This window comes from Ctenocephalides felis, unplaced genomic scaffold, assembly GCF_003426905.1.
Source record: "Ctenocephalides felis isolate EL2017-DRISC unplaced genomic scaffold, ASM342690v1 CF-g0.4_SCAFFOLD_03571, whole genome shotgun sequence".
NCBI classification, from domain to species: Eukaryota; Metazoa; Arthropoda; class Insecta; order Siphonaptera; family Pulicidae; genus Ctenocephalides; species Ctenocephalides felis.
Window position 1 is genome coordinate 70,502,739 of NW_020539725.1, and position 25,250 is coordinate 70,527,988.

A 25,250-nucleotide genomic window follows, 5' to 3' on the forward strand; every position below is an offset into this window, starting at 1 on the left:
TATATCACTAAAACTTTATCTAAAATTATTTACATGTAAATATAAGCAGATCAACATGAGAATCTAAACATTTTTATAATCGTCAAAGTCTTAAACTAACTAATTATAAGAATTTATATAACTATCTTCATTAAACTAAATTATAACTACACAACCTAGTCAGTAATTAAAATTTTAGAGATCCTTCATTAAAATTTAATGCTATTTACAGTAATATCTTTACAAGATAATATATATAACGTTTGTATACAGTAACTATTTTATTTTAATTTTGTGCAGTTTTAGTTTGAATCCGAGCATTTCACTAAGAATACCTGATAATGCTGATAAATCACCACTTTTGTTATTGTATATAGAATTGGATTTGCTGATAGACCGGATATTTTGAAAGGAGACTCCAATTCCTGCAGAAAAAATATTAATTAATAAATTAACTTATTATTTTCATTAATTTTTTTATTACCTTAAGAAGATCAGCAGCCAGTTTGAGAACACTATTAGCAACCATCAGTTCCTCCTTTTTATTTGGCTTCTGTTCGATCTGTAGATACAAATTTATTTGTTCTGTGATGAGTACAGAGAGATTTCTGTATTTTTGATTTATTTTGGTTCCAAGTGTTATAAATCTCAGCAAAACATCCCTAATGCAAGTGACCATGCAAAAGCTTCCACGTTGCATTGTGAATGAAGATGCACGGAATCCTGATAAAGGAGACATTGTTATAAACATAATATTTTTTATAGAAGATTTATTCGAATTGTTGGTATATCTTACCCGAAGCAATTCTACACTTAAAAATGATAACAACAATAATGTTATGAGACAAGCAGCTGATACAATGACATCTACTGATCTTTGAGGTCCCCTTTTCTGGAATCCAAAATCACCATTAGTCTTGGTTCGAATTAACCATATAAATGAATTTAAAATAATTATATTTACTTTCAAGTATGATCGAACAGACAACCACGTCTTGATATTTCTGACTTTATTAAGTCTAAAATGTGGTAATTCAGATTTTCGCGCTCGACGAGATGACGTCAGGTGTGAAAACAGTTTTGCATACAGAAACGCTGTTTGAAAACACGTTCAGCAACCGCCAACAAAAAGAAAAATAAACAGGACAGTATTATCCTTTGTGTTAAACTGATGATGAGAATCATCCGTGTCCTGAAATAAAAATTAAACTCAATATCAACGTTTTAAAGTTTTCGATCATTTATACTTACGTTAAATTTTGTCCAAAGCCATATCAATCAACGTCACAAAAGATCCAGACATTTTTTCCGACACCAAAGACAAAAGATCCAGAACAGACAAATGATCATCAGCATGATTGTGATCGATGGTAAATCTGCAAAGTCTGCAAACTGCCGGTATCAGGGCCAACAAATAGACAAGGCAACTCCTCCATAAAAATAATCACAAGTTTCAGGCATTCCTTCCACGCGGGCTATGATGGTAGAACTTATATCTAAGACTGATAGGTCTGCCTTTTTAATTTCGCGATGGTCCCAAACTGTACAACTAACTGAAAAAAAAAACATTATCGAAAAAGACAAAAATTAACTAAACGGTATTGGTATTTTGCCTTAAGACAAGTTACATGAACTTCCCGATATAAAATAATCGACTTAATCAATTAAAAAATAAATCAATTTATGAGTGTTTAAAAGTATTCCGAGTGGATTTATTACACATATTTGAAAACGAACGAACACGTTAACTCGGAGTTTTTTCTAAAAGCAAATTTTTAAAAATCAACAATTTTTATAATTGAACCAGTTCTCGTAGGACTTTAATGGTTTAGTATGTTCATTAAGACCAAGTACTCTATCGGTATACCAATAAGTGAATCCTCAAATTTTAATTATAACAAACGTCAAAAAACTACTCATTTCTCAAACTTTGATAAATTTTCAAAATTAAACTACTTGTCGTAAGTCCGTAATATTTCAGTAAGTTCTATAAGATCACGATATTCATCGCCAAAAAAAGTTCCATTAAAGTCGGCTTAATTTTTTCAACAATTAATTACAAGCAAACGGCTCGGTAGATTTTCACCTAAAACTATTCAGTATAAACTTCAACTAATATCTTTCGAACAGTTTTTGATCTTTTAAAATCGATTCGGTAGTACGAGCTAAAATGTGGACGTAAAGATTAACACTTTTTTCAAATTACAAAGAAACGGCTCGGCAGATCGTCACACAAAACTGAGGAAACATAATCCACATCAAAATACATCGATTGGCTTATACGATACTAATTTTTGCAAACTTTAACGAATTTTAAAATAAACGACTTTCGTAGGGCGTAGTATTTTAGTATGAAGTTAAGACCATGGTATATCTACCGTCAAAAAAAAAAATCATAAAGATCGTCAAAAAAAATTCAGCAGTTAATTACAAGAAATTGTGCCAGCGTATCTCTACCAAAAACTAATCAGGCCGATTCCAACCAATATCTTTCGAACGGTTTTTGAATTTTGAAAATTGATTCAGAACTGCGGGCTAAAACGTGGACAAAATATTTTTCACTTTTCTGCTATTTATAAAAAAAACGGATTGGCTGATCGTTGCTCAAAATTGATAAACGCTAGTCCTCATCGAGATACATCGAATGGCTTTTAAATTGTTGAAATCGGTCCAGCCTTTTTGAGAGAAAACGTCGATTTACGGCAAAAAATCTGTTCACACACACACATACTTTTTCCAAATTTGGTCTCATTCGATTCAAAATGACTTGAAACGTCGAGAAAAGATAGAATTAGCTAATTGGATTTTTTGATGAAAACAAACTTCTCCTTCGGGGCGTTAATAATAGAAGAATGAGGACATGACCGTCAGTAACTTTTGGGCAAACAACCATTTATTATTTATTATTACCTCTGTCGGAAGCAGCACAACTTGGACTAAGAACAGTATTTGACCCGAATTCCCAAGCAAAAGGATGGTCCACAAGATCAGCATTACTGTGCTCGTATTGCGAATCAGTCTCTTCCAATTCTGAACTATAACTGCACTCCTCACCTTGAAGCAAAGTACATATAAGTAACCAACATTTTTATACTATTATGTTTTATATATTTTTTTTACTATTTGTAGTGACTCCGATCCATTCGTTGACTGACGGCGGAGTATCATTAAGATGAGGACAACATGAACCGACGGTTCCAGGAGTAGAAACAGTATCACAATCTCCTTCTTCCTCGGTATCACCACTGGATTCCCTGTGATTTATTCTGATACTCTCAGCATTTGTGGAACAGTTAGAATTTCCAGACAAGGGCCGAAACGTGGAATCTTCACCTGCTGTTCGTCTCTGGTGCGAACCTCTTCTCCTCAACTAAGGAAGAAGACATATTTGTAATGATAGGTAAGATAAAAGTAATTTAATTTTAATCACAGTTACTTAAAAAAATATTTGTTTTTCGTTGCCATACCTACCAAAGAAGAATTGGAGTTCATCAAAGTTTCCAAAGTGTCTGTATCGGTATCACTGTTATTTAAAATAGGTTTCTCCAACATAACTGATGCTGGACTTCTATTTTCCAAAACTTCATGCACCCAGGCTTTCCTTATATCAGTATCATATCTAAAATCATCAAGTTATATTAATCCATCCTAATATGAACTAGTGGTGTATGGCATCGCGCCTTAAGGCAAATTGCTGGAACTTCCCGTACCGTAATGAAATATTCGAGAAATTTTAAACGTTCTCAAATATATTATTACAAATACTGCAACTTTCATTATTTTTGCTATCTTGTTATATCTGAGCAAATCAAATGTAAATCATAAAACAATTTATCTCTAGAACATTAACAATCGTCTTTTCATTTTCAAAATTCAATTTCAAAAAAATAGTTGCCTGGAATTGGAAAAGTTCTCCATTACATAAACAGTCTAAATGCACTTGGGTAAACATTTGTACCAGAGTGGCGCTTAGACTGTGCTTAGTCTGGGTAATTTTTTGAATTTTTAATCCAAAATTACAAAAATATTTTATGGAAAATAAAAATAGATGAAATATTTTTTATCCTCAAAAGAAATTGTTTTGTTAATACAAGCAAAAAGTTTTTTAGATCATTCAAATCGGACGCTTAGTTCACTCAAAAACTGCCATTTTTTGCACATTTAGCTCTGTATCTTCGAAATGGCGGGATCTGTCTTTGCCAAAAACTAATCACCTCTTCTCCCAAACATTACAAATGGAATGTTTTTTAGATCATTCAAATCCGATACTCTGTTCTCTCAAAAACTCGATTTGTATTTTCTGCACTCTTTGCTCCGTATCTCCGTAACGGCTGGACCTGCCTTTGCCAAAAACTAATCAGCATATCTCCCTATCAATAGCTATCGAATGTTTTTTGAACCATTCAAATTGTTTGATCCGTGCGCCCGAAAACATGGACGAAACAATGCGGACATACAAAACACACACACACACATCCATTTTTTCTGTGGTATGGCAAAATGTTCAGAAACCTTTAAAACGTCAAGAAATGCAAAAAAATTCATTTTCGATTTTCGTCATTATAACTACCCTACAGGAAGTTAAAAATATGCTATCAATTTACTACCTGGAATTATTTTCTCTAACTTTCTGCACTTCATCATTTCCCACAGAATAATTTATAGAAATCGGTCCATTATTATCACAGTCTTTATTATCCGACGACGTCGTCGTCGTAAATTTTGTCTTAACATTTAAACAGCCGATGGCGTTCTCAATCTCAGCATCAAAATATTTGGTTCCTGGTGCGTGTTCATTTTCAGAAGACTTTTTGCCTGGTGTCGATTGGTCAGATTCAAAATTTGGTTCTTCACTGTTTCCACGTTGAGATACGTCTTCACCATTTTCACTTGAACCGTTACCGTTTAAACTTTCGAACCCGTCGTCGTCTAAAGGGGTCGTCGGCTCCGGATTATCTGAAAAACAGAATTATTATGAACTTCCCGGAGTAGACCAAATTCTATTTCTAGCCTATGTGCCTATTATATCTTACCAAATTCTTGATTTCCACCAGCAGCACCAGAACTCGTCCCAGGTTTCAAAACAGAACTGACCAACTTCAAAGTTTCCCTATCATTCTTGATCAAACTGTCGGTAACTTCTGCAGAAATAAATTCCTCGGAACTCCTTAATTCTAAAGCATCTGCATCTATCATCTCATTATTTTTGGAAGACTGTTTATTGGTCTCAATTGACAAGGTTGTAGTCACATGAACTGGACTTTCCCAGGCTACAACTCTTCGTCTGATAGAAGAGTCTTTGGTATCACTTTGGGTAATTCTGACTCTGGTTCTTTGGAAGTACTTGTCGCTTTCTATATTTTTGAGATTAGTTGTGGAACCTTGGTGATCACTGAGTTTGCTTTCGGACTGGTTCCGAGATCTGACAAAAATAATTATTAGACAATTGTATTGACTTTACTAATATTACATGTATTGCAGTTACCTTGCAAATGATGGTTTCCGCCTTTTTCTAGTATTACGTCTCAGTCTTTTGGGAGGAGATTTTATCGGCCCGGGATTTGTAGAAACTATTTGCGTATGTATGATACTTAGAAGCAACATCATTGCAATTGGTACAATTATCTCCGAAATTGTAACTTTCTAAAAAAAAATACAAAACATAATTGTAGATACTCCACAAAACCAGAAGCAATCAAGTAAAATTTTTACCTCATGTTCATCCTCGATATTTTTCTCATTATGGTATGTGTAAACGGCCAAGTTGACACACTGTAGACCATACAAAGCCAATAATAAGCCAAAATTCTGGCCGATGTTTGCTGAACCCACCATTTGGAATAAATTGGTAATAAAATTAGTCGCAAAATTGCCAAACGAGCAACTGTTACTAGACCATGTTTTGGTTTTGCTTTTGGAAACGACGACCCTAGAAAATAAATGCAAAAATTGTAATGAAAGACAATATCCACTAATTGCAAGTTTTTTTAAAAATTGGTTAAAAACTTAACCTATAAGTTGTTGGAAGAAATTGGCTTTAGCAAAAGGCAATCCAAATTGTCTCATCTCTAATGGATAAATTGATATTTTAATTTTTTTCGTAATACTGAAAATTTTTTATTGATGCCGGATAAGGGCAATTTTCACTTGCTACCTATAGTTCTAAACAAAAACTGATATTACTGCTGCTTGACACCAGGCTGTCCGAGGTGTGTATCGAATCCCATAACTCTAACCTAAATTACGAAAAACTACTAACTACAAATATAGCAAAAAAAATTATGTTTATTAAACATCTATTTATATCCCACTTCTGCAATAAAGTGCAATAACAACTCAACTTAGATTTAGAATTTCTACCATAAAATGTTTCTCAAAATACACGCAATAAACTAAAAATAGAAAACTGTATATATAAATATATATGAAGAGTTATGGTTGACCGGAAAATTTATTCTATTTATATCTAAGATTTACATAAAGCTTTCATAACACCATAATTCGATAAAAGCTACTTGGGCTTAAAAATAGAAAGTCGTGCGAACTTTACGAGAATTTTTTTCTGCTGTGGAAATAAGTTTAGCACATCGTAAAAACGTTAATGTTCTTAAGTGTGGAAAAGTTTAGTACATACATTTTATTTTTAAGACAATCTAATAAAAATACATACTCTAATACTATATAAATTGGACAATACAGCTTTAATTAAATCAAAGTTCAATTAAAATGAATTTCTAGTGCTGTATCTAAAATTTTTATCCTCAAAAACTGATAGAATATATTATTAAAGCCAAAGATACTTTTTTAATTTAGTTGCCCTAGTTCAAGCATTATTTTCCTACGACTTAAGCAACCTTACCCCAGATACTTCCAAAAATGTGTTTATTTGCAGTTATGGACAAATGTAACTTACAAAATTGTATATAATATTTTTGTATGATAATAAATATTAATTACCTCTAACTAAATCCACATCAATCAATTCAGTTTTGATTCTCGCCGATTTCATTGGCACATGAGTTATTCCATCCAGAATTCTTTGCTCAACCGTCCTCTCCCATTGTTGCTTGTCGTAAGTGCCAATTTTTTTTTGGTACCTGATTAAAATTATCACAAAAATTAAAATTTTAAAAAACAGACGCAAATTATTACATTATATTTATTACATGTTCAAAAAATTAAATCAGAAATTTATAGAACAAATTTTAGTCCTAATTGCCTATGGAACACAAAACTTGTGAAATGGATAAGATATTTTTTAAAGTATTTGAACATTGTGGTCAGAGATAAGGATAATTATCAATTTCAAGTGAATAATGTACTATCTAATGAAAAATTTATCAATGCTATAGAATTTCGCAACGTAATGAAAATTTTTATGAGATGAGTGATCTAGAAAGTATGCAATTAAATTGGAGTTGGTCAGATGCTCTGTCCATTTTTAAATGTGTTTTACTACATAAAATATATTAAAAATCTCTTAAAGAGAACAAGATAAATCGATATAATTTTGAATGATACTAATTAAAAATCAGTCCTGCCAGAAAATACAAAATAAGATGTGATTAATTTTTTCAAGCACTATCAAATTATTTAAAAAAAATGATTTCCAGATTTTGACTTTTTAATTTTTATTTTTTTGCCTAATGATGTAGTTTTGTGTTTTTTACATGTATATTGATAAATAAAATTTTTGCGGATGATTTTGCCATAAGTGATTTTGCCATTAGACAATGTATAATTTTTCTTTATTTTTCTAATTACTTCAATAATTAACAGCAGTGTTCTAATAATATTAATATAAAAGTATTATAGCTGAAGCAATAAAACATAAATGTTGTAAATCGTCTGAATATGCTGTAATTGGTTTGAAATTGTTATAAATTATATAAAAAAACCAAAAATCGTCTGAAATTGTCGTAAATCACGTGAAATGCTGTACATTGTCTGAATTCTTATAATAATGCTGTACATATCAAAATTCTGTAAAACGTATAAAAATGCTAAAAATTGTCTATAAATGTTATATCACGTAAAAATTTTGTATATCACTTGAAAAGGCTGTGAGTCGTTTGAATATGAAGTAACTTGTCAGAAAATTAAGTAACTCGCCTGAAAATGAAGTAACTCGTCAGGAAATTAAATAGCGCGTGTAAAAATGCCGTAAATCATCTGAAAATGTTGTAATTCTAAAAATGTTGTAACTCGTCTAAAAATGTTGTATATTGTCTGAAAATGTTGTAAATTGTCCGAAAATCAAGTAACTCGCCTGAAAATGACGTAACTCGTCTGAATATGCTATGAATCATCCGAAATTGTTGTAACTCCTCTGAAAATATTGTAATTGGTCTGAAAAATAAGTAACTCGTCAGAAAATTAAGTAACTCGTCAGAAAATTAAGTAACTTATGCAAAGATGCCATCAATCATCTGTAAGTATTGTAACTCGTCCAAAAATGTAACTCGACTGAAAAGGACGTAAATCGTCTGAATATGCTATAAATCATCCGAAAATGTTGTAACTCGTCTGAAAAAGTTGTAACTTGTCGGCAAATGCTATAAATCGTCCGAATATGCTCAAAATGTGATTTCACAAATTAAAACTTGCTAATTAAAATAAAGTAGTTAACTAGCAACTCTTTGTAATGATAATATAATGCCTAAAAAAAGAGGTAAGAGAACAATTGGGACGTGAAAATTAATCAAACAAAAAAAACAAAAAATAAATATTTTCTAGAGGTATTTAAGATATTTAAACCACAGTTTATGTCTTGTATTCAAAATAAGCGCAGCTGCTTCTTCTTGGTATAGCCTAGGCTATACCAAATTTTACAAACTTTTACAAAATAGAGAAAATTTTAGGAAATAATTTTCTATCTTCATGCCAAGAAGAAAAATTACTGATATTAGTATAAATAAATTAGTGTTAGACAAAAGTATAAATATATTACAAAATTATATTATTACCATGAGACTACGTCCTGAAGACCCATCTTGCATTTCTCAGATAATATCTTCGACGAAATTATCAATGGTAATGTTACTTGCACTCAATAATATAACAATACTCATATTTGTCTGGTTGCTTCTATTTTACAAGTCCATATTGTTTGACTAGGGCTTCTTATCTTCTGCCTGCAATGTGACCAACAGAATTTTTTTAATTACAGATTAAATAAATGATAATTTTCACTTCTTTTGCCAGTAAATAATTTGTCACATGATGAAATTTGGATTGATCAATAATTTGAAGGTTGGGGATATTGAATGATGATTTATCAAATTTCATTAGTCACAAAATATATCAATTCGTGACATATATTTTGTTTTTTTTTTTGCAATATTTGTAGCTTGGATTGATAAAATTTGATGATTAAAATTATAATTTATCAAATATTATATATAACAGTAGTTCTGGCAAGTAAAATAGAGTTATTCCTTATCGCTATATTTAAATATAAACAATCTGTACAAACATTCTAAGATTTCAAATATCATAAAACAATAATAATAGTAAGTTGTGCTTGTTTTTATAAGAAGCACGTTTGTAAGATTCCAAAATATTAGCTTATCTCAAAAATTTGATTTCAGTGCAAACAAATATTTATTATGATTTAAAATATTAAAAAATATATATTCAAGACTAATGAACTTACCTAAAGTGATAATAACAATTAATAAACTACAAGTAATAATACAGCAAGTGCTAAAAATCCATATTTTTTTTATAAAACTTGCTGATATTTTTAACTAATTTTTGGATATAAATAGAAGGCTCATTTATAAAATAATTGTATTTATTATTTACATCATATCTTTTTCTCATAATTAATTAAAATTCATAACAAAGATGATGCAATACAGAAGTAATCAATATTTGCATTTAGTGAATTACCTACTAAATTACATATTTACTGATAAATAATGCTCAGATGATTATTTCATAATTGAGTATGCTTATAATTAGATATAAATCCTATAATCATTTCAATACATGTAAAATGTTGCATTTAATCGTGCATTAAAATATTTTACGAATAAAAGTTCCATTCACTTAATTTTCTAAAAGCTTTTTCTAATAATTTTTTCGAATTTTTAGATTTTACGTCCGATTCAGAACTTCTGTAGAATTTTATCTAGATTCTAAGTATGACTGATAAATTTAAAATAAATCATCTGGAAAAAAGATGCATTTAAAAAAGTAACTACAGTGGTGAATGGCATCGTGCCTTAAGGAAAATTGCTGGAACTTCCTTTACCAAAAATTACATTTTTTATAAAAGCTTAATTTTTTTTTTTTGAAAACTGAAAAAAATACTTTATTTTAAATTTTGAAATAAGTAAAAAAAGCGACTTTTCTGTGAAAAATATTTTTTTTTTTTCATTTTTTCTTTAAGTTTTTGACCATTTGATGTTTTTTGAATCATTTAAATCAGGCACTCTCCAAATCAGGTTCTCTCCAAAACTGAATACACCATTTTTGGTATCTTTCGCTTCTTATCTTCAAAATGTTTTGTAACGGTTTCAAAAAGTTCAAAAGGTTTTGAAGCGTGAATAAATATTATAATTTCCATTGTAAAATAATGTTAGAAATAACTAATAAAACAAATGAAATTGAATGAAAACACCGTTGAAAATGATAGTCGTCCTTGACTTAATTTTTTCTCATTATTTACACCCTTATATGTAAAAATTATGCATGAACAACGAATAATTAATTTGTTTTAAAGTCTTTTATCTTGGCCAATTGGTTTTTTTTTATTTCACTAAATAGCATAAAAAATATTTAAATCTATTAAAGAACAATATATTTATTTAAGATTTCAAACAAATTTAAAGCTTTTTTAAAACTTTAATTTTTATTAAATATATTTAATAAAAATTAAAAGTTTAAAAAAGCTTTAAAATATATATATATATATATATATATATATATAATAAAAATATATATATATATATATATATATATATATATTTATTAAAATATTAACGGGAAGTTCCAGCAATTTGCAATAAGCCTTCATGTGTTACTTTTAAATTAAAAACTGGCATTTTCTACTAATATATCAGTTCATGACTTCCATAAATTTCTACTAAAAACATACAAACCCTAGTATATATTATAAACAATTTTGGACAAATTACTATTACTAATTATTATTACTCACATTATTAATCATTTTGTTTAAACCATCCAGAAAATTATTGTATACTAAATATTTATAGGTCTCAGTGTTAGTTAAATTTTTCTAACTATACTAAAAAATGTCAACTAAATCAAGTTGACCCTGTTATTTCTCTAAAACTGCAAAATTTTTCCAGCACAAATCCAAGTTTTTCTTTATCATTCACACAAGAACAGTTAGTTCTCCAAACACTATTATTTGTTGTTTAAATCTTTTTTAAACGAGCACAAATTTAAATTTAATTTGATTAACAAATGTTCGCGCCACCGGCGTCCGCGTACAAATGAAGCTGCGTCAACTATGACTCTGCTCCACGGTCGTCTAAAGGCGACACATATGTACACCGCATGGGTGTTGTTTATGATTTATTAGAATTATCAAATTTACTCTTGTTGAAACATAGACTGAGATCTGGTGGAAAATAAATTATCAAGAATCGACAGAAACAGAGAACTAGTTGCAAGTGGCATTTTGCCTTAAGACGAGATGCAAAAACTTTCCAGGAGGTGTGGTAATTGACTTCATCATCCGAAATTGAGATTTAGATAAAATTATCAACTGCCAACATTGGATTTGTGTGGCCTGATTACCTATATTGCACAAGTATAGGCAAACGTCGGTTCTGTGATGATGTCAACTAATCAATCGGACCCACTGCAATCGATATTGAGGGAATATTGTTTATAAATGTTCTTGTCCAATAATGTCCTCAAATTTAAATATAAATATCGTCCCCAAATAAAAAACAAAACATTGATACAGCATTGTTTTACCATCGGCTAATAAATATTGCCTCCAAATTGAAATATAAATTTTTGATGCAACGTTTTTTATCATAGGCTAATAAATATTGTCCTCAAATTTAAAAATGTATATTTATGCAACATTTTTTATAATCGACTATTAAATATTGTTCTCATGTTGATAATAAATATTGTTTTAATGTTGAATGGCCACAAGCATATCAACGTTTATTTTCTATTGATCTAAGTTCCTAAGATAAACTCAATTTCATTGACTGAAGTAACTAGAGAAGATATTTCGATACATATTTTCAAGTAAAAAATAATATCACTGCTGATTATTATCAGGTTTTCTATGTAGATATCGATCTAGCAACCCACTACTGATGAAAAGTCTAAAAAATTACATATGGAAGTAAAATCTATATATTAACAGTTATAAAAGTCAATAGAACTTGATTAGTTAATTCTAGAATTTCATTCGAGTTGATGCTAAATTAGCATCAGATTAATTCAAGGCATCTGCTCTTTAATAACAATAATATTGGGACCCCCATTAGGCATCCTAACAGATATTTTTTACTGAAATAATCCATAACTAGTGGTGTATCGTGCCTTAAGGCACATTGCTGGAACTTCCGTACCGTGATGAAATATTCGAGAAATTTTAAACGTTTTCAAATATATTAATACAAATACTGTAACTTTCATTATTTTTGCTATCTTGTTATATCTGAGCAAACCAAATGTAAATCATAAATCAATTTATCTCCAGAACATTAACAATCGTCATTTCATTTCAAATTCAATTTCAAAAAAATAGTTGCCTAATTTATACAAAATTGAAAAAGTGCTCCTGTATAGTCACAGTCTAAACGCATTTGCAAATAATTCTGTGCAACATTTTCACTTATACTGTGCTTAGCTTAGCGGCATTTGCACATTTTTCAATATTTTTCACAAAATTGGAAAAGTGCTCCACAGTCTAAACGCACTTGGGTAAACATTTGTACCAGAGTGGTGCTTAGACTGTGCTTAGCCTTGGGCAATTTTTGAATTTTTAATCCAAAATTGAAAAAGATGTAATAATTTTTTAGCCTCAAAAGCAATTGTTTTGTCAATACAAGCAGAAAGTTTTTTAGATCATTCAAATCGGAGCTTTGTTCACTCAAAAACTGCCATTTTTTGCACATTTAGCTTCAAAATGGCGGAACCTGTCTTTGCCACAAATTAAACACCTCTTCCCCCAATCATTACAAATTGAATGTTTTTTAGATCATTCAAAGCCACACTTCGTTCAGAAACTTTCAAAACGTCAAGAAATGCAAAAATTTTCATTTTCGATTTTCAGCCCATTACTATAACTACCCTACGGAAAGTTAAAATTATTACATATCATGTTTAGACCATGTAATTAATAAAATAAAATGAAAGTTAAAAAATCATATTTCATATTTTATTAACTCATTATTTTCCACCAGTGCCCCTATTAGAACTGCAAACAAAACATCGGTAAGCTCGCGTGCCTCATGGGGATTTTTTTTTTTATTTTCCAGGCTACGGTAAACTTTATTATTATTTATTTTACCACTGATATCATTTAGAATATTATGTAACCTGTTCAACCTGATAAATTCTACCCTGATAAAAATTTTAAGACAAAATTCAGAAAACTGCAAACAAACGTTGAAAACCAGCACATTGTCTTAAAAAATATTACTTTGATCGGAGAAAAATTTTCACAATTGTTGCAATTTTAAATGTTTATATTATTACCAACAGTAGTTTGAATCATGCATCATAATTTGTAGCAAGACTAATTCAACTGTTGATGTTATTACTAATAAAATTTCAAGCAATACGTCATAATTTATATTAGCACTATTTTCTCACTCGAAAAATATTGCAAGAATGTTGGTACATGATTAAAACAAGTATAATTATAAATATTTATAAAACAGAACGCAAATTAAATTGCGTATAGGAATGCAATTTGTGCACCTTGTATTAATTTTGTTATCAAACTTTGATAATGAAGAAATTAAGTAAACAAATAATGAGCTAACTATTTGTTGCCAAACTAGAACTGTTTAGAGATCGTGAATAATTTTGTTATGAACCAAATATCCAAATAGCTTTAACTAATAGCAATTGACTGATTGACGAATATATTCGTCATGAAGAAGTGGCAAAACTTTGTGCATTGACGTGTATAGTCGTCATGCGTATGGGACATTGATAGTTAGCTACTTAAGGGGGCGCTTATTAATCACATGATCGATTTTTGAAGGATTTTTGGTGATATTCAAAATTACACTCACTCCCCGCCATTTATTGTTTGTTACAATTTATTTTTGTTAATCAAGATTTTAATGTCTTATCCTGCCAAACATGACGTGTATTTTTAGTTACGAGAAAAATTGTAAATTTTTTGATTTTTTTAAAAATGTTTGGACTTTTTAAAAAAAACTCAGGTAAAAAATAAATGCATTTAATATCTTACTATACCCTCCATCCCCCACGTGATTATTTGTCAGACTACGCCTTCCCCTAAAAACTTCACGTGATTTGGACGCTCCCAAAGTGGAAATTTTGAAAAAAAAATATATGCTGAATTATGAAGTAGTTTAGAATATTTTGAAGCTATGACTGTATAAAAAAAGTAGTTGTAAGTAGTTGTTCCCGAAATGTGGAAATACTATCCTTGATCAATATCAATTATGTTTTAGAAGGAATATCATTTTCAATTACAATTTAGCTATTTAAGTATCATTTTCACACCAAAAGCTCATCATATTATATTTGTACTTGTACTTGAACTGCGTCGTGCGTATTTTAATGAAAAACCGAAAATATAAACGTAATTTATTGATTCCTTGGCAATGGCATTGCACATGTCGTCTGATATTTTCGTTTTGGAATGTTATCCAATTAACTTCTACATGACAGATTTGATCAGATATGATGCTCTTCCGCACATTTTTAATAAATTGGATTATACTATTTTTAAAATGTTTATGACATGATAAATGTATGCATCATAAATGTATGTATCATTTTATAGTTTATTGAATCAGGTTCTTGACTTCTTAAATAGCTAAGGAATGATTTGAATTACATAATCGTATCATCTGCACATTCATCTAATTTCTTAAAAAATGTCAACAAAAATTTATAACATCCCGAAGGAGTGGTATATGTGTTGGCCAGAAAATCCAATTTGCTAATTTTGTAAGACTGAAATATAAGACACGTTGTGTTGAAATGCATATGAGTCAAATTTTGAGCTTTTGTAGATGTTTCCGCAAAAAGGGCGGCACCGGTTTCTAAAATTTAAAAGCAATTTTATGTAACTCAATTAAAAGTTGCATTGATTACTTCTTGGTAAAGATTGGTCTAACCGTTTTTGTAATTAATTGTTGAACATTTTTTTATGACATTAATGAAATTATAATGGTTATAGTCTCATCAAAATTCCAAAATTGTATCGTCACAATTTTATAAGTTACAAAATCTAAATTTTTATTGATTAAGAATAATAAGTTCATGCATTAAAAGAATGATACTGCGAAAGGCTATTAGATAATAATATTTGAGAGAATCTTGAGTAAAGACCTGATGTTTTTACTACTTGATACCAAGCTGGCTAAGATGGTTATTGAAACCGCAACCACAAATTTTGTAAATAAAATATTCATCAACAGAGTTGGAATAACTATTTATTTAATTTATCTCTTGTGAAATTGCTTTTTTAACCTAATTTACTTCCTTGTTTACTGTTTTTCAATGTTTACACCTTTTCCAGGGTAAAGGGTCAATTGGTCCTTTTTACCCCATCCACGTGTGAGCTTTTTTCAGAAGTTATCTAACTTAAAATCAATAATATATCAATACATACATCATAAAACAAGTAAATAACATATATTTAAAAATTATATTAAGATCTCGTAAACTTAACAACAGTGCTCATAACCAAAAAGACTAACATCGAAAGAAAATACTCATATTATGGATTTTCCAACATTACCGTTTATCTCTCGATGGCAATGACTTAGGAATCAAGGTGAGGATTGATTATGCATCTTTTGACCTCTACTTACAAATATTCTTAGCTTTACTTGTTTTTGAGATGTCGGTGATGAGCCACTTACCCGTGAATCTTTAAGCCCCTTAAATTCTACAAATAACATAAAAAATCATGTCCTACCATGCCCATTCGAGAAGATACCTACTAATTTAAGGAAGATAAGAAATATTTATATATTTATGAATTTTATTTCAAATTCTTGTATCTTAATGCGCACAGTTAAATTTTTTATATATATGTTTCACTTGCTAAAACATTAATTTCCAATATGTCATTTTTATTACAGCACTCAACATATGTGCAGACTATGTCGGTATCATAAATTTAAAAATTATGACTATCAAGTTTTTTTTGGGTTTTCATATTTGTTGGCAATAAAAATTTGGGACTTTGGATTCTGAGCCTAGTATTCGATAATTCATAATATTATTAATAGTCTGTCCATATATGTAAATTAAGTTTTTTGCTGAGATAATTTAATTTTATAAATAAAGTATGAATAAGTATGAATAAATTTTTTTGTCTTCTGTGAGAAGTATATTATTGCATATTTAGTCTACATCTCTTCATGTTATTCAAATATTACGATAAGTTATTCAAAGTAAATGCATTTTTCGAATTTCATTAGCATAACATCGTAATAAATTTGTGCATTTCTCAAATTCATTTGGCAAAAACAAATTTTGCTTTAAGTGACCAGTTGGCGACTAAATAATTCATATTTGAAGTGATAAAGTATGTTTACTTGCAAAATATCCAGAAATTATGAAGGTTGGCGAAATGAAAATGGAAAACATCATACAAATTTAAAATGGTAGTTGATATGAATGACTTTTTTCTATCAGCAGCAGAATTTAATTTTAGACAAGAAGTTCAAATGTACTGGAAATATATTATATGTACTCAACCAAGAAGGAAAATAGTATAAAATTTGACAAGAAAATTAGAAGAATGACTATGTATTAATAAATTAATTAGAATTATAGGAAAGTGTAGTACACATAATAGTTTCACAAGTTTGTTCGGTTTACTGGTTAGATGATTGCTGGAATAACTGCCGTAATAGCTTAATTTTTATTTTTGAAATTTTTTTGAAAAATAACGTAAGAGCAAAAGTAATGTAAATGTACCTAATGTCGCCAACTATTTATGATTCCATATTACAGATTTCTGGCCAATGCGCAATTTTTTTAAAAATAGACTTTTGCAATAAATAATTTCTAATGATATAAAAAGATGCAGAAGACCCACGCCCCAGACTCTCGTGACTTTTTGCGGTTGCTGAAATATGTTAGAAGTCAAAACATATTTTTGATATCAATCATAAATAGTATTGGCACCTGCGTACGTCTAATGTCGAATATATATATAATATATATATATTCGACATTAGAGTTGTCGAAAGTCTAGAAAAGACATCTAGAAAATAGAGACATGAAACCCAAAACGATCCGTTGAAAACGAAAAACTTTATAATCTATATGTCACTTTAACATTTAAAATTTTAACTTTAAAAATTGTATGTGGTAATTCTATGGTAAGTTTTAGGAGGAAATAACTATAAAATTGTTGGGGACCAAACATTTTTCAACTTTTACAAGCTATAATATGAAAATATATAGGAAGAAATTTGATAGATTAAATTATGGATGTGAACTAAAATCAATAGAGAAAGAACGTAAAACGTATGTTGATTTCATACCACAACTTTCTTTGGCAGAAGTCTAAAAATATTATAGAACAACAAAATGAAGTATTCTAACCCTTAGAATCTTTCTTATGACCAGAATGCCAATAATTTAGGTTCTTTTATTAAAAAAAAAAACAATTAGATCAATTTTTTAATACTCCAAGTATTCAAAATCCTAGACATATTTTTCAAAACAGAACACGAATTCAAATTTTAATGACAAAAATCTATTTCTATTAGCTCATATATATAGAGTACTTACTCTTAACCCTTCACTTGTCTTACAAAGTTAGAGAGAAATTTCTATTAGAGTATTCTAAACTTTGCAAATTTGTGAAACTGAAAATATATTTTATGAGAAGTCCTACTTATTGCTCGCCTGCCAAATATTTAATACCTGGGCGCCAGACTCAATTAATAAATCATCGTTGAAAATTTAGAATATCTCACTTTTAGAGAAGCTGGTCAACAACTTTAATAAAATAAACCAAATTTAATAAAATCTTATATAAATTAAATTAAAACAATGTACAAAAATTAGTGAACCATCTTAATAATAGACTTTATTCTATGCTGATGTCTGATACCATCAGAAAATTGAAAAAAAAAATTTTTTAGATAGTAAGTAATTTTTAGATTTTACTCGTATTTAAATATATCAGTTAACATTTTAATTTTATAATGCCTAATGTACAAATTGAGAATTCTCAAACACCTATACTTTTCCATATCCTTATTAGCAATTTGATGGATTGAGTATTCTATTTTATTTGTGGATAATGGAACAAATACCTCAGTAATATAAATGGTTTGAGCATTTTAAAACTATGAGCTACTTAATATATTTTTAACACCAAAATGCATCATTTTGTCTAAAAATGTCGATAACCCGAATATTACGTCGCAAGCAAAATTAATATCTAATCTTTTACTATAAACAGCTGCTGTTCGGATAACAAATATCTACAACCAGTTTCATCATATTTTGATAATTAAAATATTAGTTTTGTGATGAAAACATATGGTAATCACACTGAAAAATATACGAGATAAAAATTTAAAATTATGAATTTTAGTCTTCAAGAACTTTCGTCAGTCGTATTGTTACTGTTAAATGCAGTCCATTAATTTTTTTTGAGAAATTTCCATAACGTTTTTAAAATTCATTATGTATTTTGCTAAATCACAGTAGAGTCATTTGTAAAAATATATAATACGTTATTTTTTATTTCATAACAATAAAAATTAAAAAAATAGAATGAAGTGTATCTACTTCATATACAAATAATCTTGGGGTAAGCTAATATTGTCTCTACAATCTAAAACCATAATGTGAATTTCAAAACTATATCACCAAGGTGAAGATCAAAATGAATAAAAAGTGAATGCAGAAGAATAAAATTATATTCAAACAAAGTTCAAAAGGATTACGACATAATAGACAAACCCAACCGATGGTCAAGGACGATTTTGCATAAATGTGACAAGAATCTTTGTAGACCTTGTTTTGTATATTAATTATTTTCTGCAGGTCAAGGCTAAGAAATCTACGCGTTAATATTAATTAATTTATGAGATAAAATAATCATTTATAAACAAATTACATTGGTATATAGATTTAGAAAGGTTTTTTCATCTAATGCAAAAGCTCCCGATTTGAAGAAAATGGATACATTAACTATAGGCAGAATTTTTGGCACAAAAAAAATATACTTGAAATAAAAAAAAAAACTGATTTTTGTAAAAATCATAAATCTGCTAAAGTATTTTGAATGGTTTTGGCTATTATAGTACTTATGTTGGTATCTTATAGTATTTTAAAGTATTGTCGTTTTTGCCTTTGCAACTTGGAATATAAAACAGATCAGTTTTATCATAATTTAATTTTTTGGTTTATATTTTTTCAAAAAAAATCCTGAAACCTTATTATTTCATATTGTGTTTGTGTTCAAAACAATATGTTTAAAAATAGTATCTTACGAAGGTTAGCAATAAAATTACAAGAGACACATTATAGTAATGTTTTGGCTCGATTCTACATTTGTGGTTAGCAGAAATTTATTGTATCTATTATTAAATGATAATTAACTAGTTTATTATTAAAACATTAAAGGAATATATATACACTAGTAATTATCTTAATCGATTGATTTTATCCAATTACTAAAGCCTGAAATATTTTTACAAATTGTCTGAACGTTTATAAAACACATCTGGATTTCATCAGATGTATTTTTTCTATGTTGAGAAATTAGTGTTTGAATATACATTATATACAAATGTTCTGTATCTCAAATAACAATTTATTTAAACAAATTATTATAATCAATTTATGTACAGAATTTGCAAAAACAATTCGGTATTTAACACGTTAATTGCCACAAAAAGAAAAAAATATCAGAAAACATTTTGACATAAATCATGGTAAACTTAGTTAGAATATTTCGTTAAAAATTCATCAAGAAAATTTAATGTATCAAAAATAATTTTTTTTTCCAAAATTCCTGCAAAAACACTATGGTCCTTAGGGTGGTCCTTAATATGGACATTTTCGAATTTCCTTGCTCACAGGGACTCAAATGCTTCCAAATTAATAAAAAAAATCTTCTATAAGTTTCAGCTCTTAATATTGTCTTTTATACAATGCGCAATTCAATCAAAGTTTTTGTATGGAAATAGCAAGGGAAAATTTTCAAAAATTTTAAAAATGTTTTTTAGATATAACTTAGCAAACGAATGAATGAGTTTTATTCAAAATTCGACGCTCTACAAAACAAATTATAAAAAATCTGTTTTGCAGAACGTCGAATTTTCAATAAAAATGACTCGAATTCTCACTTTTAATTCATTTGTCACTAAGTTATACCTATAAAACATTTTCAAAATTTTCAAAACTTGAAATTGCGCACTATCTAAAAGTTAATATTAAGAGCTAAAACTTCTAGAGAATTTTTTTTCATCAGTTTGGAAGCATTTAAGCCCCTGGTAGCAATAAAATCCGAAAATGTCCATATTAAGGACCACCTCAATGGTCCTATATTAAAACTTTTTTTCTCTCTTAGCGTCAGACACGTGGACATGACTGACGTGGATTTTAAAGTGCTGAAAATCTTTTGAAATGATCAAGTTTAATATATATATATATATATATATATATATATATATATATATATATATATATATATATATATATATATATATATATATATATATATATATATATAGGTATAGGTATATTTATGGTATATTTGCCAGAGTGATTCATTTAAATATATATTGCATAAATGCTACAATTTTGCATAAATCAATAGAGATAAACATAGTGCAAGTTTATTATTAGCAAAAGTGAATTGAAGTGTTTTCGTCATAAATAAAATCGTCGAAGTGAAGCCAAATGTTATAGATATCACAGATACATTTATAGTTTGGATAATTGAATTTGCTGTATTACGTATAATACATTACACACTTATTTTTAATATTATTTCAAATTTTAGATCTTATGTACTCTTGAATAATTTAAAAAATCTTTAGAAAAATGTGTTGGTTTTTAATAAAATTGTATTAGAGCTTCCTAGATGCTGAATGATGGGATAGATATGGTTCTCGAAACGTACAAAAGAAAAAAATTATGATATATTGGCTATTGATATATTAATTATACAGTATATGGTATAATTTAAATATAATCCAATATTTGTTATATAAGTGTATTTATGTAGTACTAACAAAACAATAAGTGAAGTATTTTAATGATGAGGCTGGAGATTACGTTTAATTTCATTAATACTATCAACAATATTTTTTAAATTGTGTTTTATTTAATATTTAGTGAAAAAATTATTCATTTATAAACGGGGGACGGAACACATAGTGAAAATATTAATTATCTGGGCCATGATTTGCATAAAAATACATAAGTGTACTTTCACTTATGTGATACTTCAACATGCTTTTATACGGATACCATCAATATTAACACGTTACAATTTAGTTGAACAAATATGGAAATATTGTTCAATTCCTAAATTTCCATGACTGGACAGAAGTAAATATATATGCAAAAAAATATAAACCATCACATCATATTTTCATATGTGATGGGATGCATATGTGACCTATGTACATATATCTTCAATTTTGGCCATGCTAGGTACAAATTTGGTTCGGGTGAATTGAACTAAATTAAATTCAGTTATAAATTAAATATGTAGCATCTATCAATGCTTCCATAATTATTTATTTAATTAAAGTGTATATATGTATGCCTGCAAGATGACGCATAGGACATACGAGGTATGTTCAAAAAGTACCCGGAATTTTCGTTTTTTCAAAAAAATATTTATTTATTCGTCTACATTAATGTGGTCCCCTTCAAAGTAGTCCCCCCCAGATATAATACACTTATGCCAGCGTTTTTTCCAATTTTCGAAGCACCCTTGATATTCACTTTTTGATATGTCCTTGAGCACTCTCAGCGATTTTCTTCAATGGAGGAAAACCGCCGTCCTTTCATGGGTCTCTTCAACTTTGGGAATAGGAAAAAGTCACACGGAGCCATATCTGGTGAATTTTTGCACTTTGCAACACTTTATTTCATTTTTTACGCAAAATTTAATACAAATTCTTTGACTTTTCAATTCTTCCATTGTAAAAATCGCCGAGCTCAGAAAAACACGTCGAACCTTAGCGACTACCACAGACAAAGTAAACAGTGAATATAGCTGAAAATTTCATCATACTTTAGGGGCATGTATACCAACACAATGAAAAAAAAATTTTGACAATCAGACACTCCAGACCCGCGAAATTTAATTATTAGTAATTCCGGGTACTTTTTGAACACACCTCGTACATCAGTTGACAGATCTGCTCAGGCGCAGGACGTTCTGATGTTTTGAAGCTGATGTAATACATCCAGTTATATATATATATATATATATATATATATATATATTTATATATATACATGGTGTTATAACACATTCTACCAGAATGCACAGAGGAAATTGAATTTAGACATTGTATATTCAAGCAAGTAGTAAAAAACTCCGCAACATGCACTGATATTTCTTGGTAGAATTGAAATATCAAGAAAAAATCAGACGTAAAAAAATATGAATCAAATATTTATATTTAGCCAATTTTGTTTCATTCAAATTAAGTCAATACTGAAATTACATCAGTTCAATCAGTCAAAAAAAAAAATATTATAAATATTTATATATCACCTCCTTCGCTTTCATTTTGCTTGTTTTCTAAATTTTTAGTCTGTCATTGAAAGTTCTAAAACGCAGAAATTCGAATATAAATCAATTGTTAAAGAGTGCCAAATAAGTTGTTAGCATTGACAAACTGTTCGAAATAAAAAAAAACGTATTTAACTCTAGAGAAAAATATACTACAAAACGCGGACGAAAATAACTTTGTCGAGTCCTTGAATAAGTTCTGCCAGCAGAAAAATATTCTATGCAGTTTTATAATGGGATCTCTGTGTTCTATCACTTGTCAAGAATGAATTGTGGGAGATTAGAAATAATCAGCAGAAACAGTAGTGCTTTTTTTAATTTTTATCGTAAGATAATGAATATCAACACTAATTAGTAGTTGCTTTAATTATTTGTTGTTATCACATAATAGTGATATCAACTAACAAGTCAACGTTTTTGCAAACAAATCCGGTTCAATAATTTTATTTTTTCTCGACATTTCAAGTCATTCTGAATCGTTTGACACCAAAATTGAAGCTATGTATAAATTGCATTAAAGCAAGTGACATAAAATTTCCGATGTGTATAAATTTCTGAAATGGTCAATTATTCCAAACATTAATGATTTTTCACATTTGAACCACTTTTCGAGGGCCTACAATAAATTGTTTTTCGTTTAGATAAAAAAAACCTCAGTATAGTTTTGACAACTAATTACGAAAAAACGGTCCAGTCTGAAATCATTCGAATAGTTTATCAAATTTCTAATTTAAAAAAAATCTGTTAATTTTCAAGAAACAACTGGTACGATCATCTCGCAAAGCTAATAAACGCATGTCTTTGAATTGCTTGAATTTTTTTAAATTGATTAAAATTTTTTTGAGGAAACAGAGAAAACAAATTTATCCTCCGAAAAGTTAAAAAAATATATACTTTTGAGTCTCAAAACAAATTATAACCACAAGGTTTGGGTTCAAAATTTCAATCAATTTTTACTTGGAAGTGTAAATCAATATGTTTATAATCCTAACAATAATTCAAAAGCAATAAATTTGGTGTTCAATAATAATAATAATAACACTATTTAAAAATGATCATAACTCAATTTTTTTTTATTAAATTCTCATCTGAAAGATCTCATTTGTACAATTTATATACTCATTGGTATTTATAAAACATTTTATAGGTTATATTATTTTTATTTATGTTATTTAAATTCAGAACCTAAATTTGATATCGATCAAATGCACATTTTGTCGAATAACATTTTCCCAGTTATAATTTCCCAGAATTTATCGAGAAGTAGATATATGAAGGTCCGGGGTTAAAAAGGTCCACCACCAATGTGTCAAAAATCAGTAAAGTTAAGCATTGTTTAACAACAATATTTGAAAGTAGAGGAAAAAAGATGTATAACCAGCTATAACCTCGATTCTCATGAATTTGCTATCGGGAGATAAACGGGGTAGTCTTTGAAAATCCATAATAAAAGAATTTTCTTCTGCTGGTGGTTTTTTAGTATTAGTTAAAAATGTACATATTTTGTAAAATACCTTTAGAATTATAACATATATACTTTCAATTAAATTACTTTAATTCCCCGAATGTTACTTGAAACTTTTCAAAAAGCAGGCCAAAGAAGAAATACTTAATTTATTTTCTATTTACCCTCGCAAAAATTTAAAAATTTTGTATAAGCTCAGTAGTATTATTCACAATTATATACAAAATCCAGAATCTAAAAAATCTGAAAAACTTGAAACGTAATCAATAAGTCGAAAGACCAAAAAAGACTTGAATGGATTAACTAAGTTTTCTATAGAAAGTGTATAAATCTTCCGGTTTGATTGTATTGACAAAATGTAGACAAATTAATGGGGTTTATTGTTTTTATAATATTCATTGTATATAGCATTCAAACAACACATCCTTATACACTTAGAGTATTAATATTTTTGATTCTCTAGAAACTGTTTAGAATATACCTTACTTAGCAAAACAACGTTTGCCGGGTCAGCTAGTATATATATACACACCTATATATACGTATTTTATACGTAATATATACATTATATAAAACGTAACATGTACATTACACAACAATGTATTTTATACCTAAATATAATCCTGTTATAGAAGACTAGATTAAGCACGTGTTTATTTTAAAACCCAATAAAAACACATACTCCAAAATGTTCCTCACCCCTGCATTTCTTTCAACCACACATAACCTATTTATAACCTCGTTCTTACCGCTTGATACAATTCCCAATCACATCACATTTCTTGTCGAACACCTCACACGAGTTTCATTTCACCACAATAGCAATATCACAGAATCGTATTAAACGATAAC

The 25,250-nt window shown here is 28.7% G+C and overlaps 1 pseudogene; it reads right to left on the minus strand.

Annotated features, from left to right (window-relative positions):
* Window positions 1-255: 255 nt before the first annotated feature.
* LOC113386819 lies at window positions 256-25,250 on the minus strand (annotated as a pseudogene).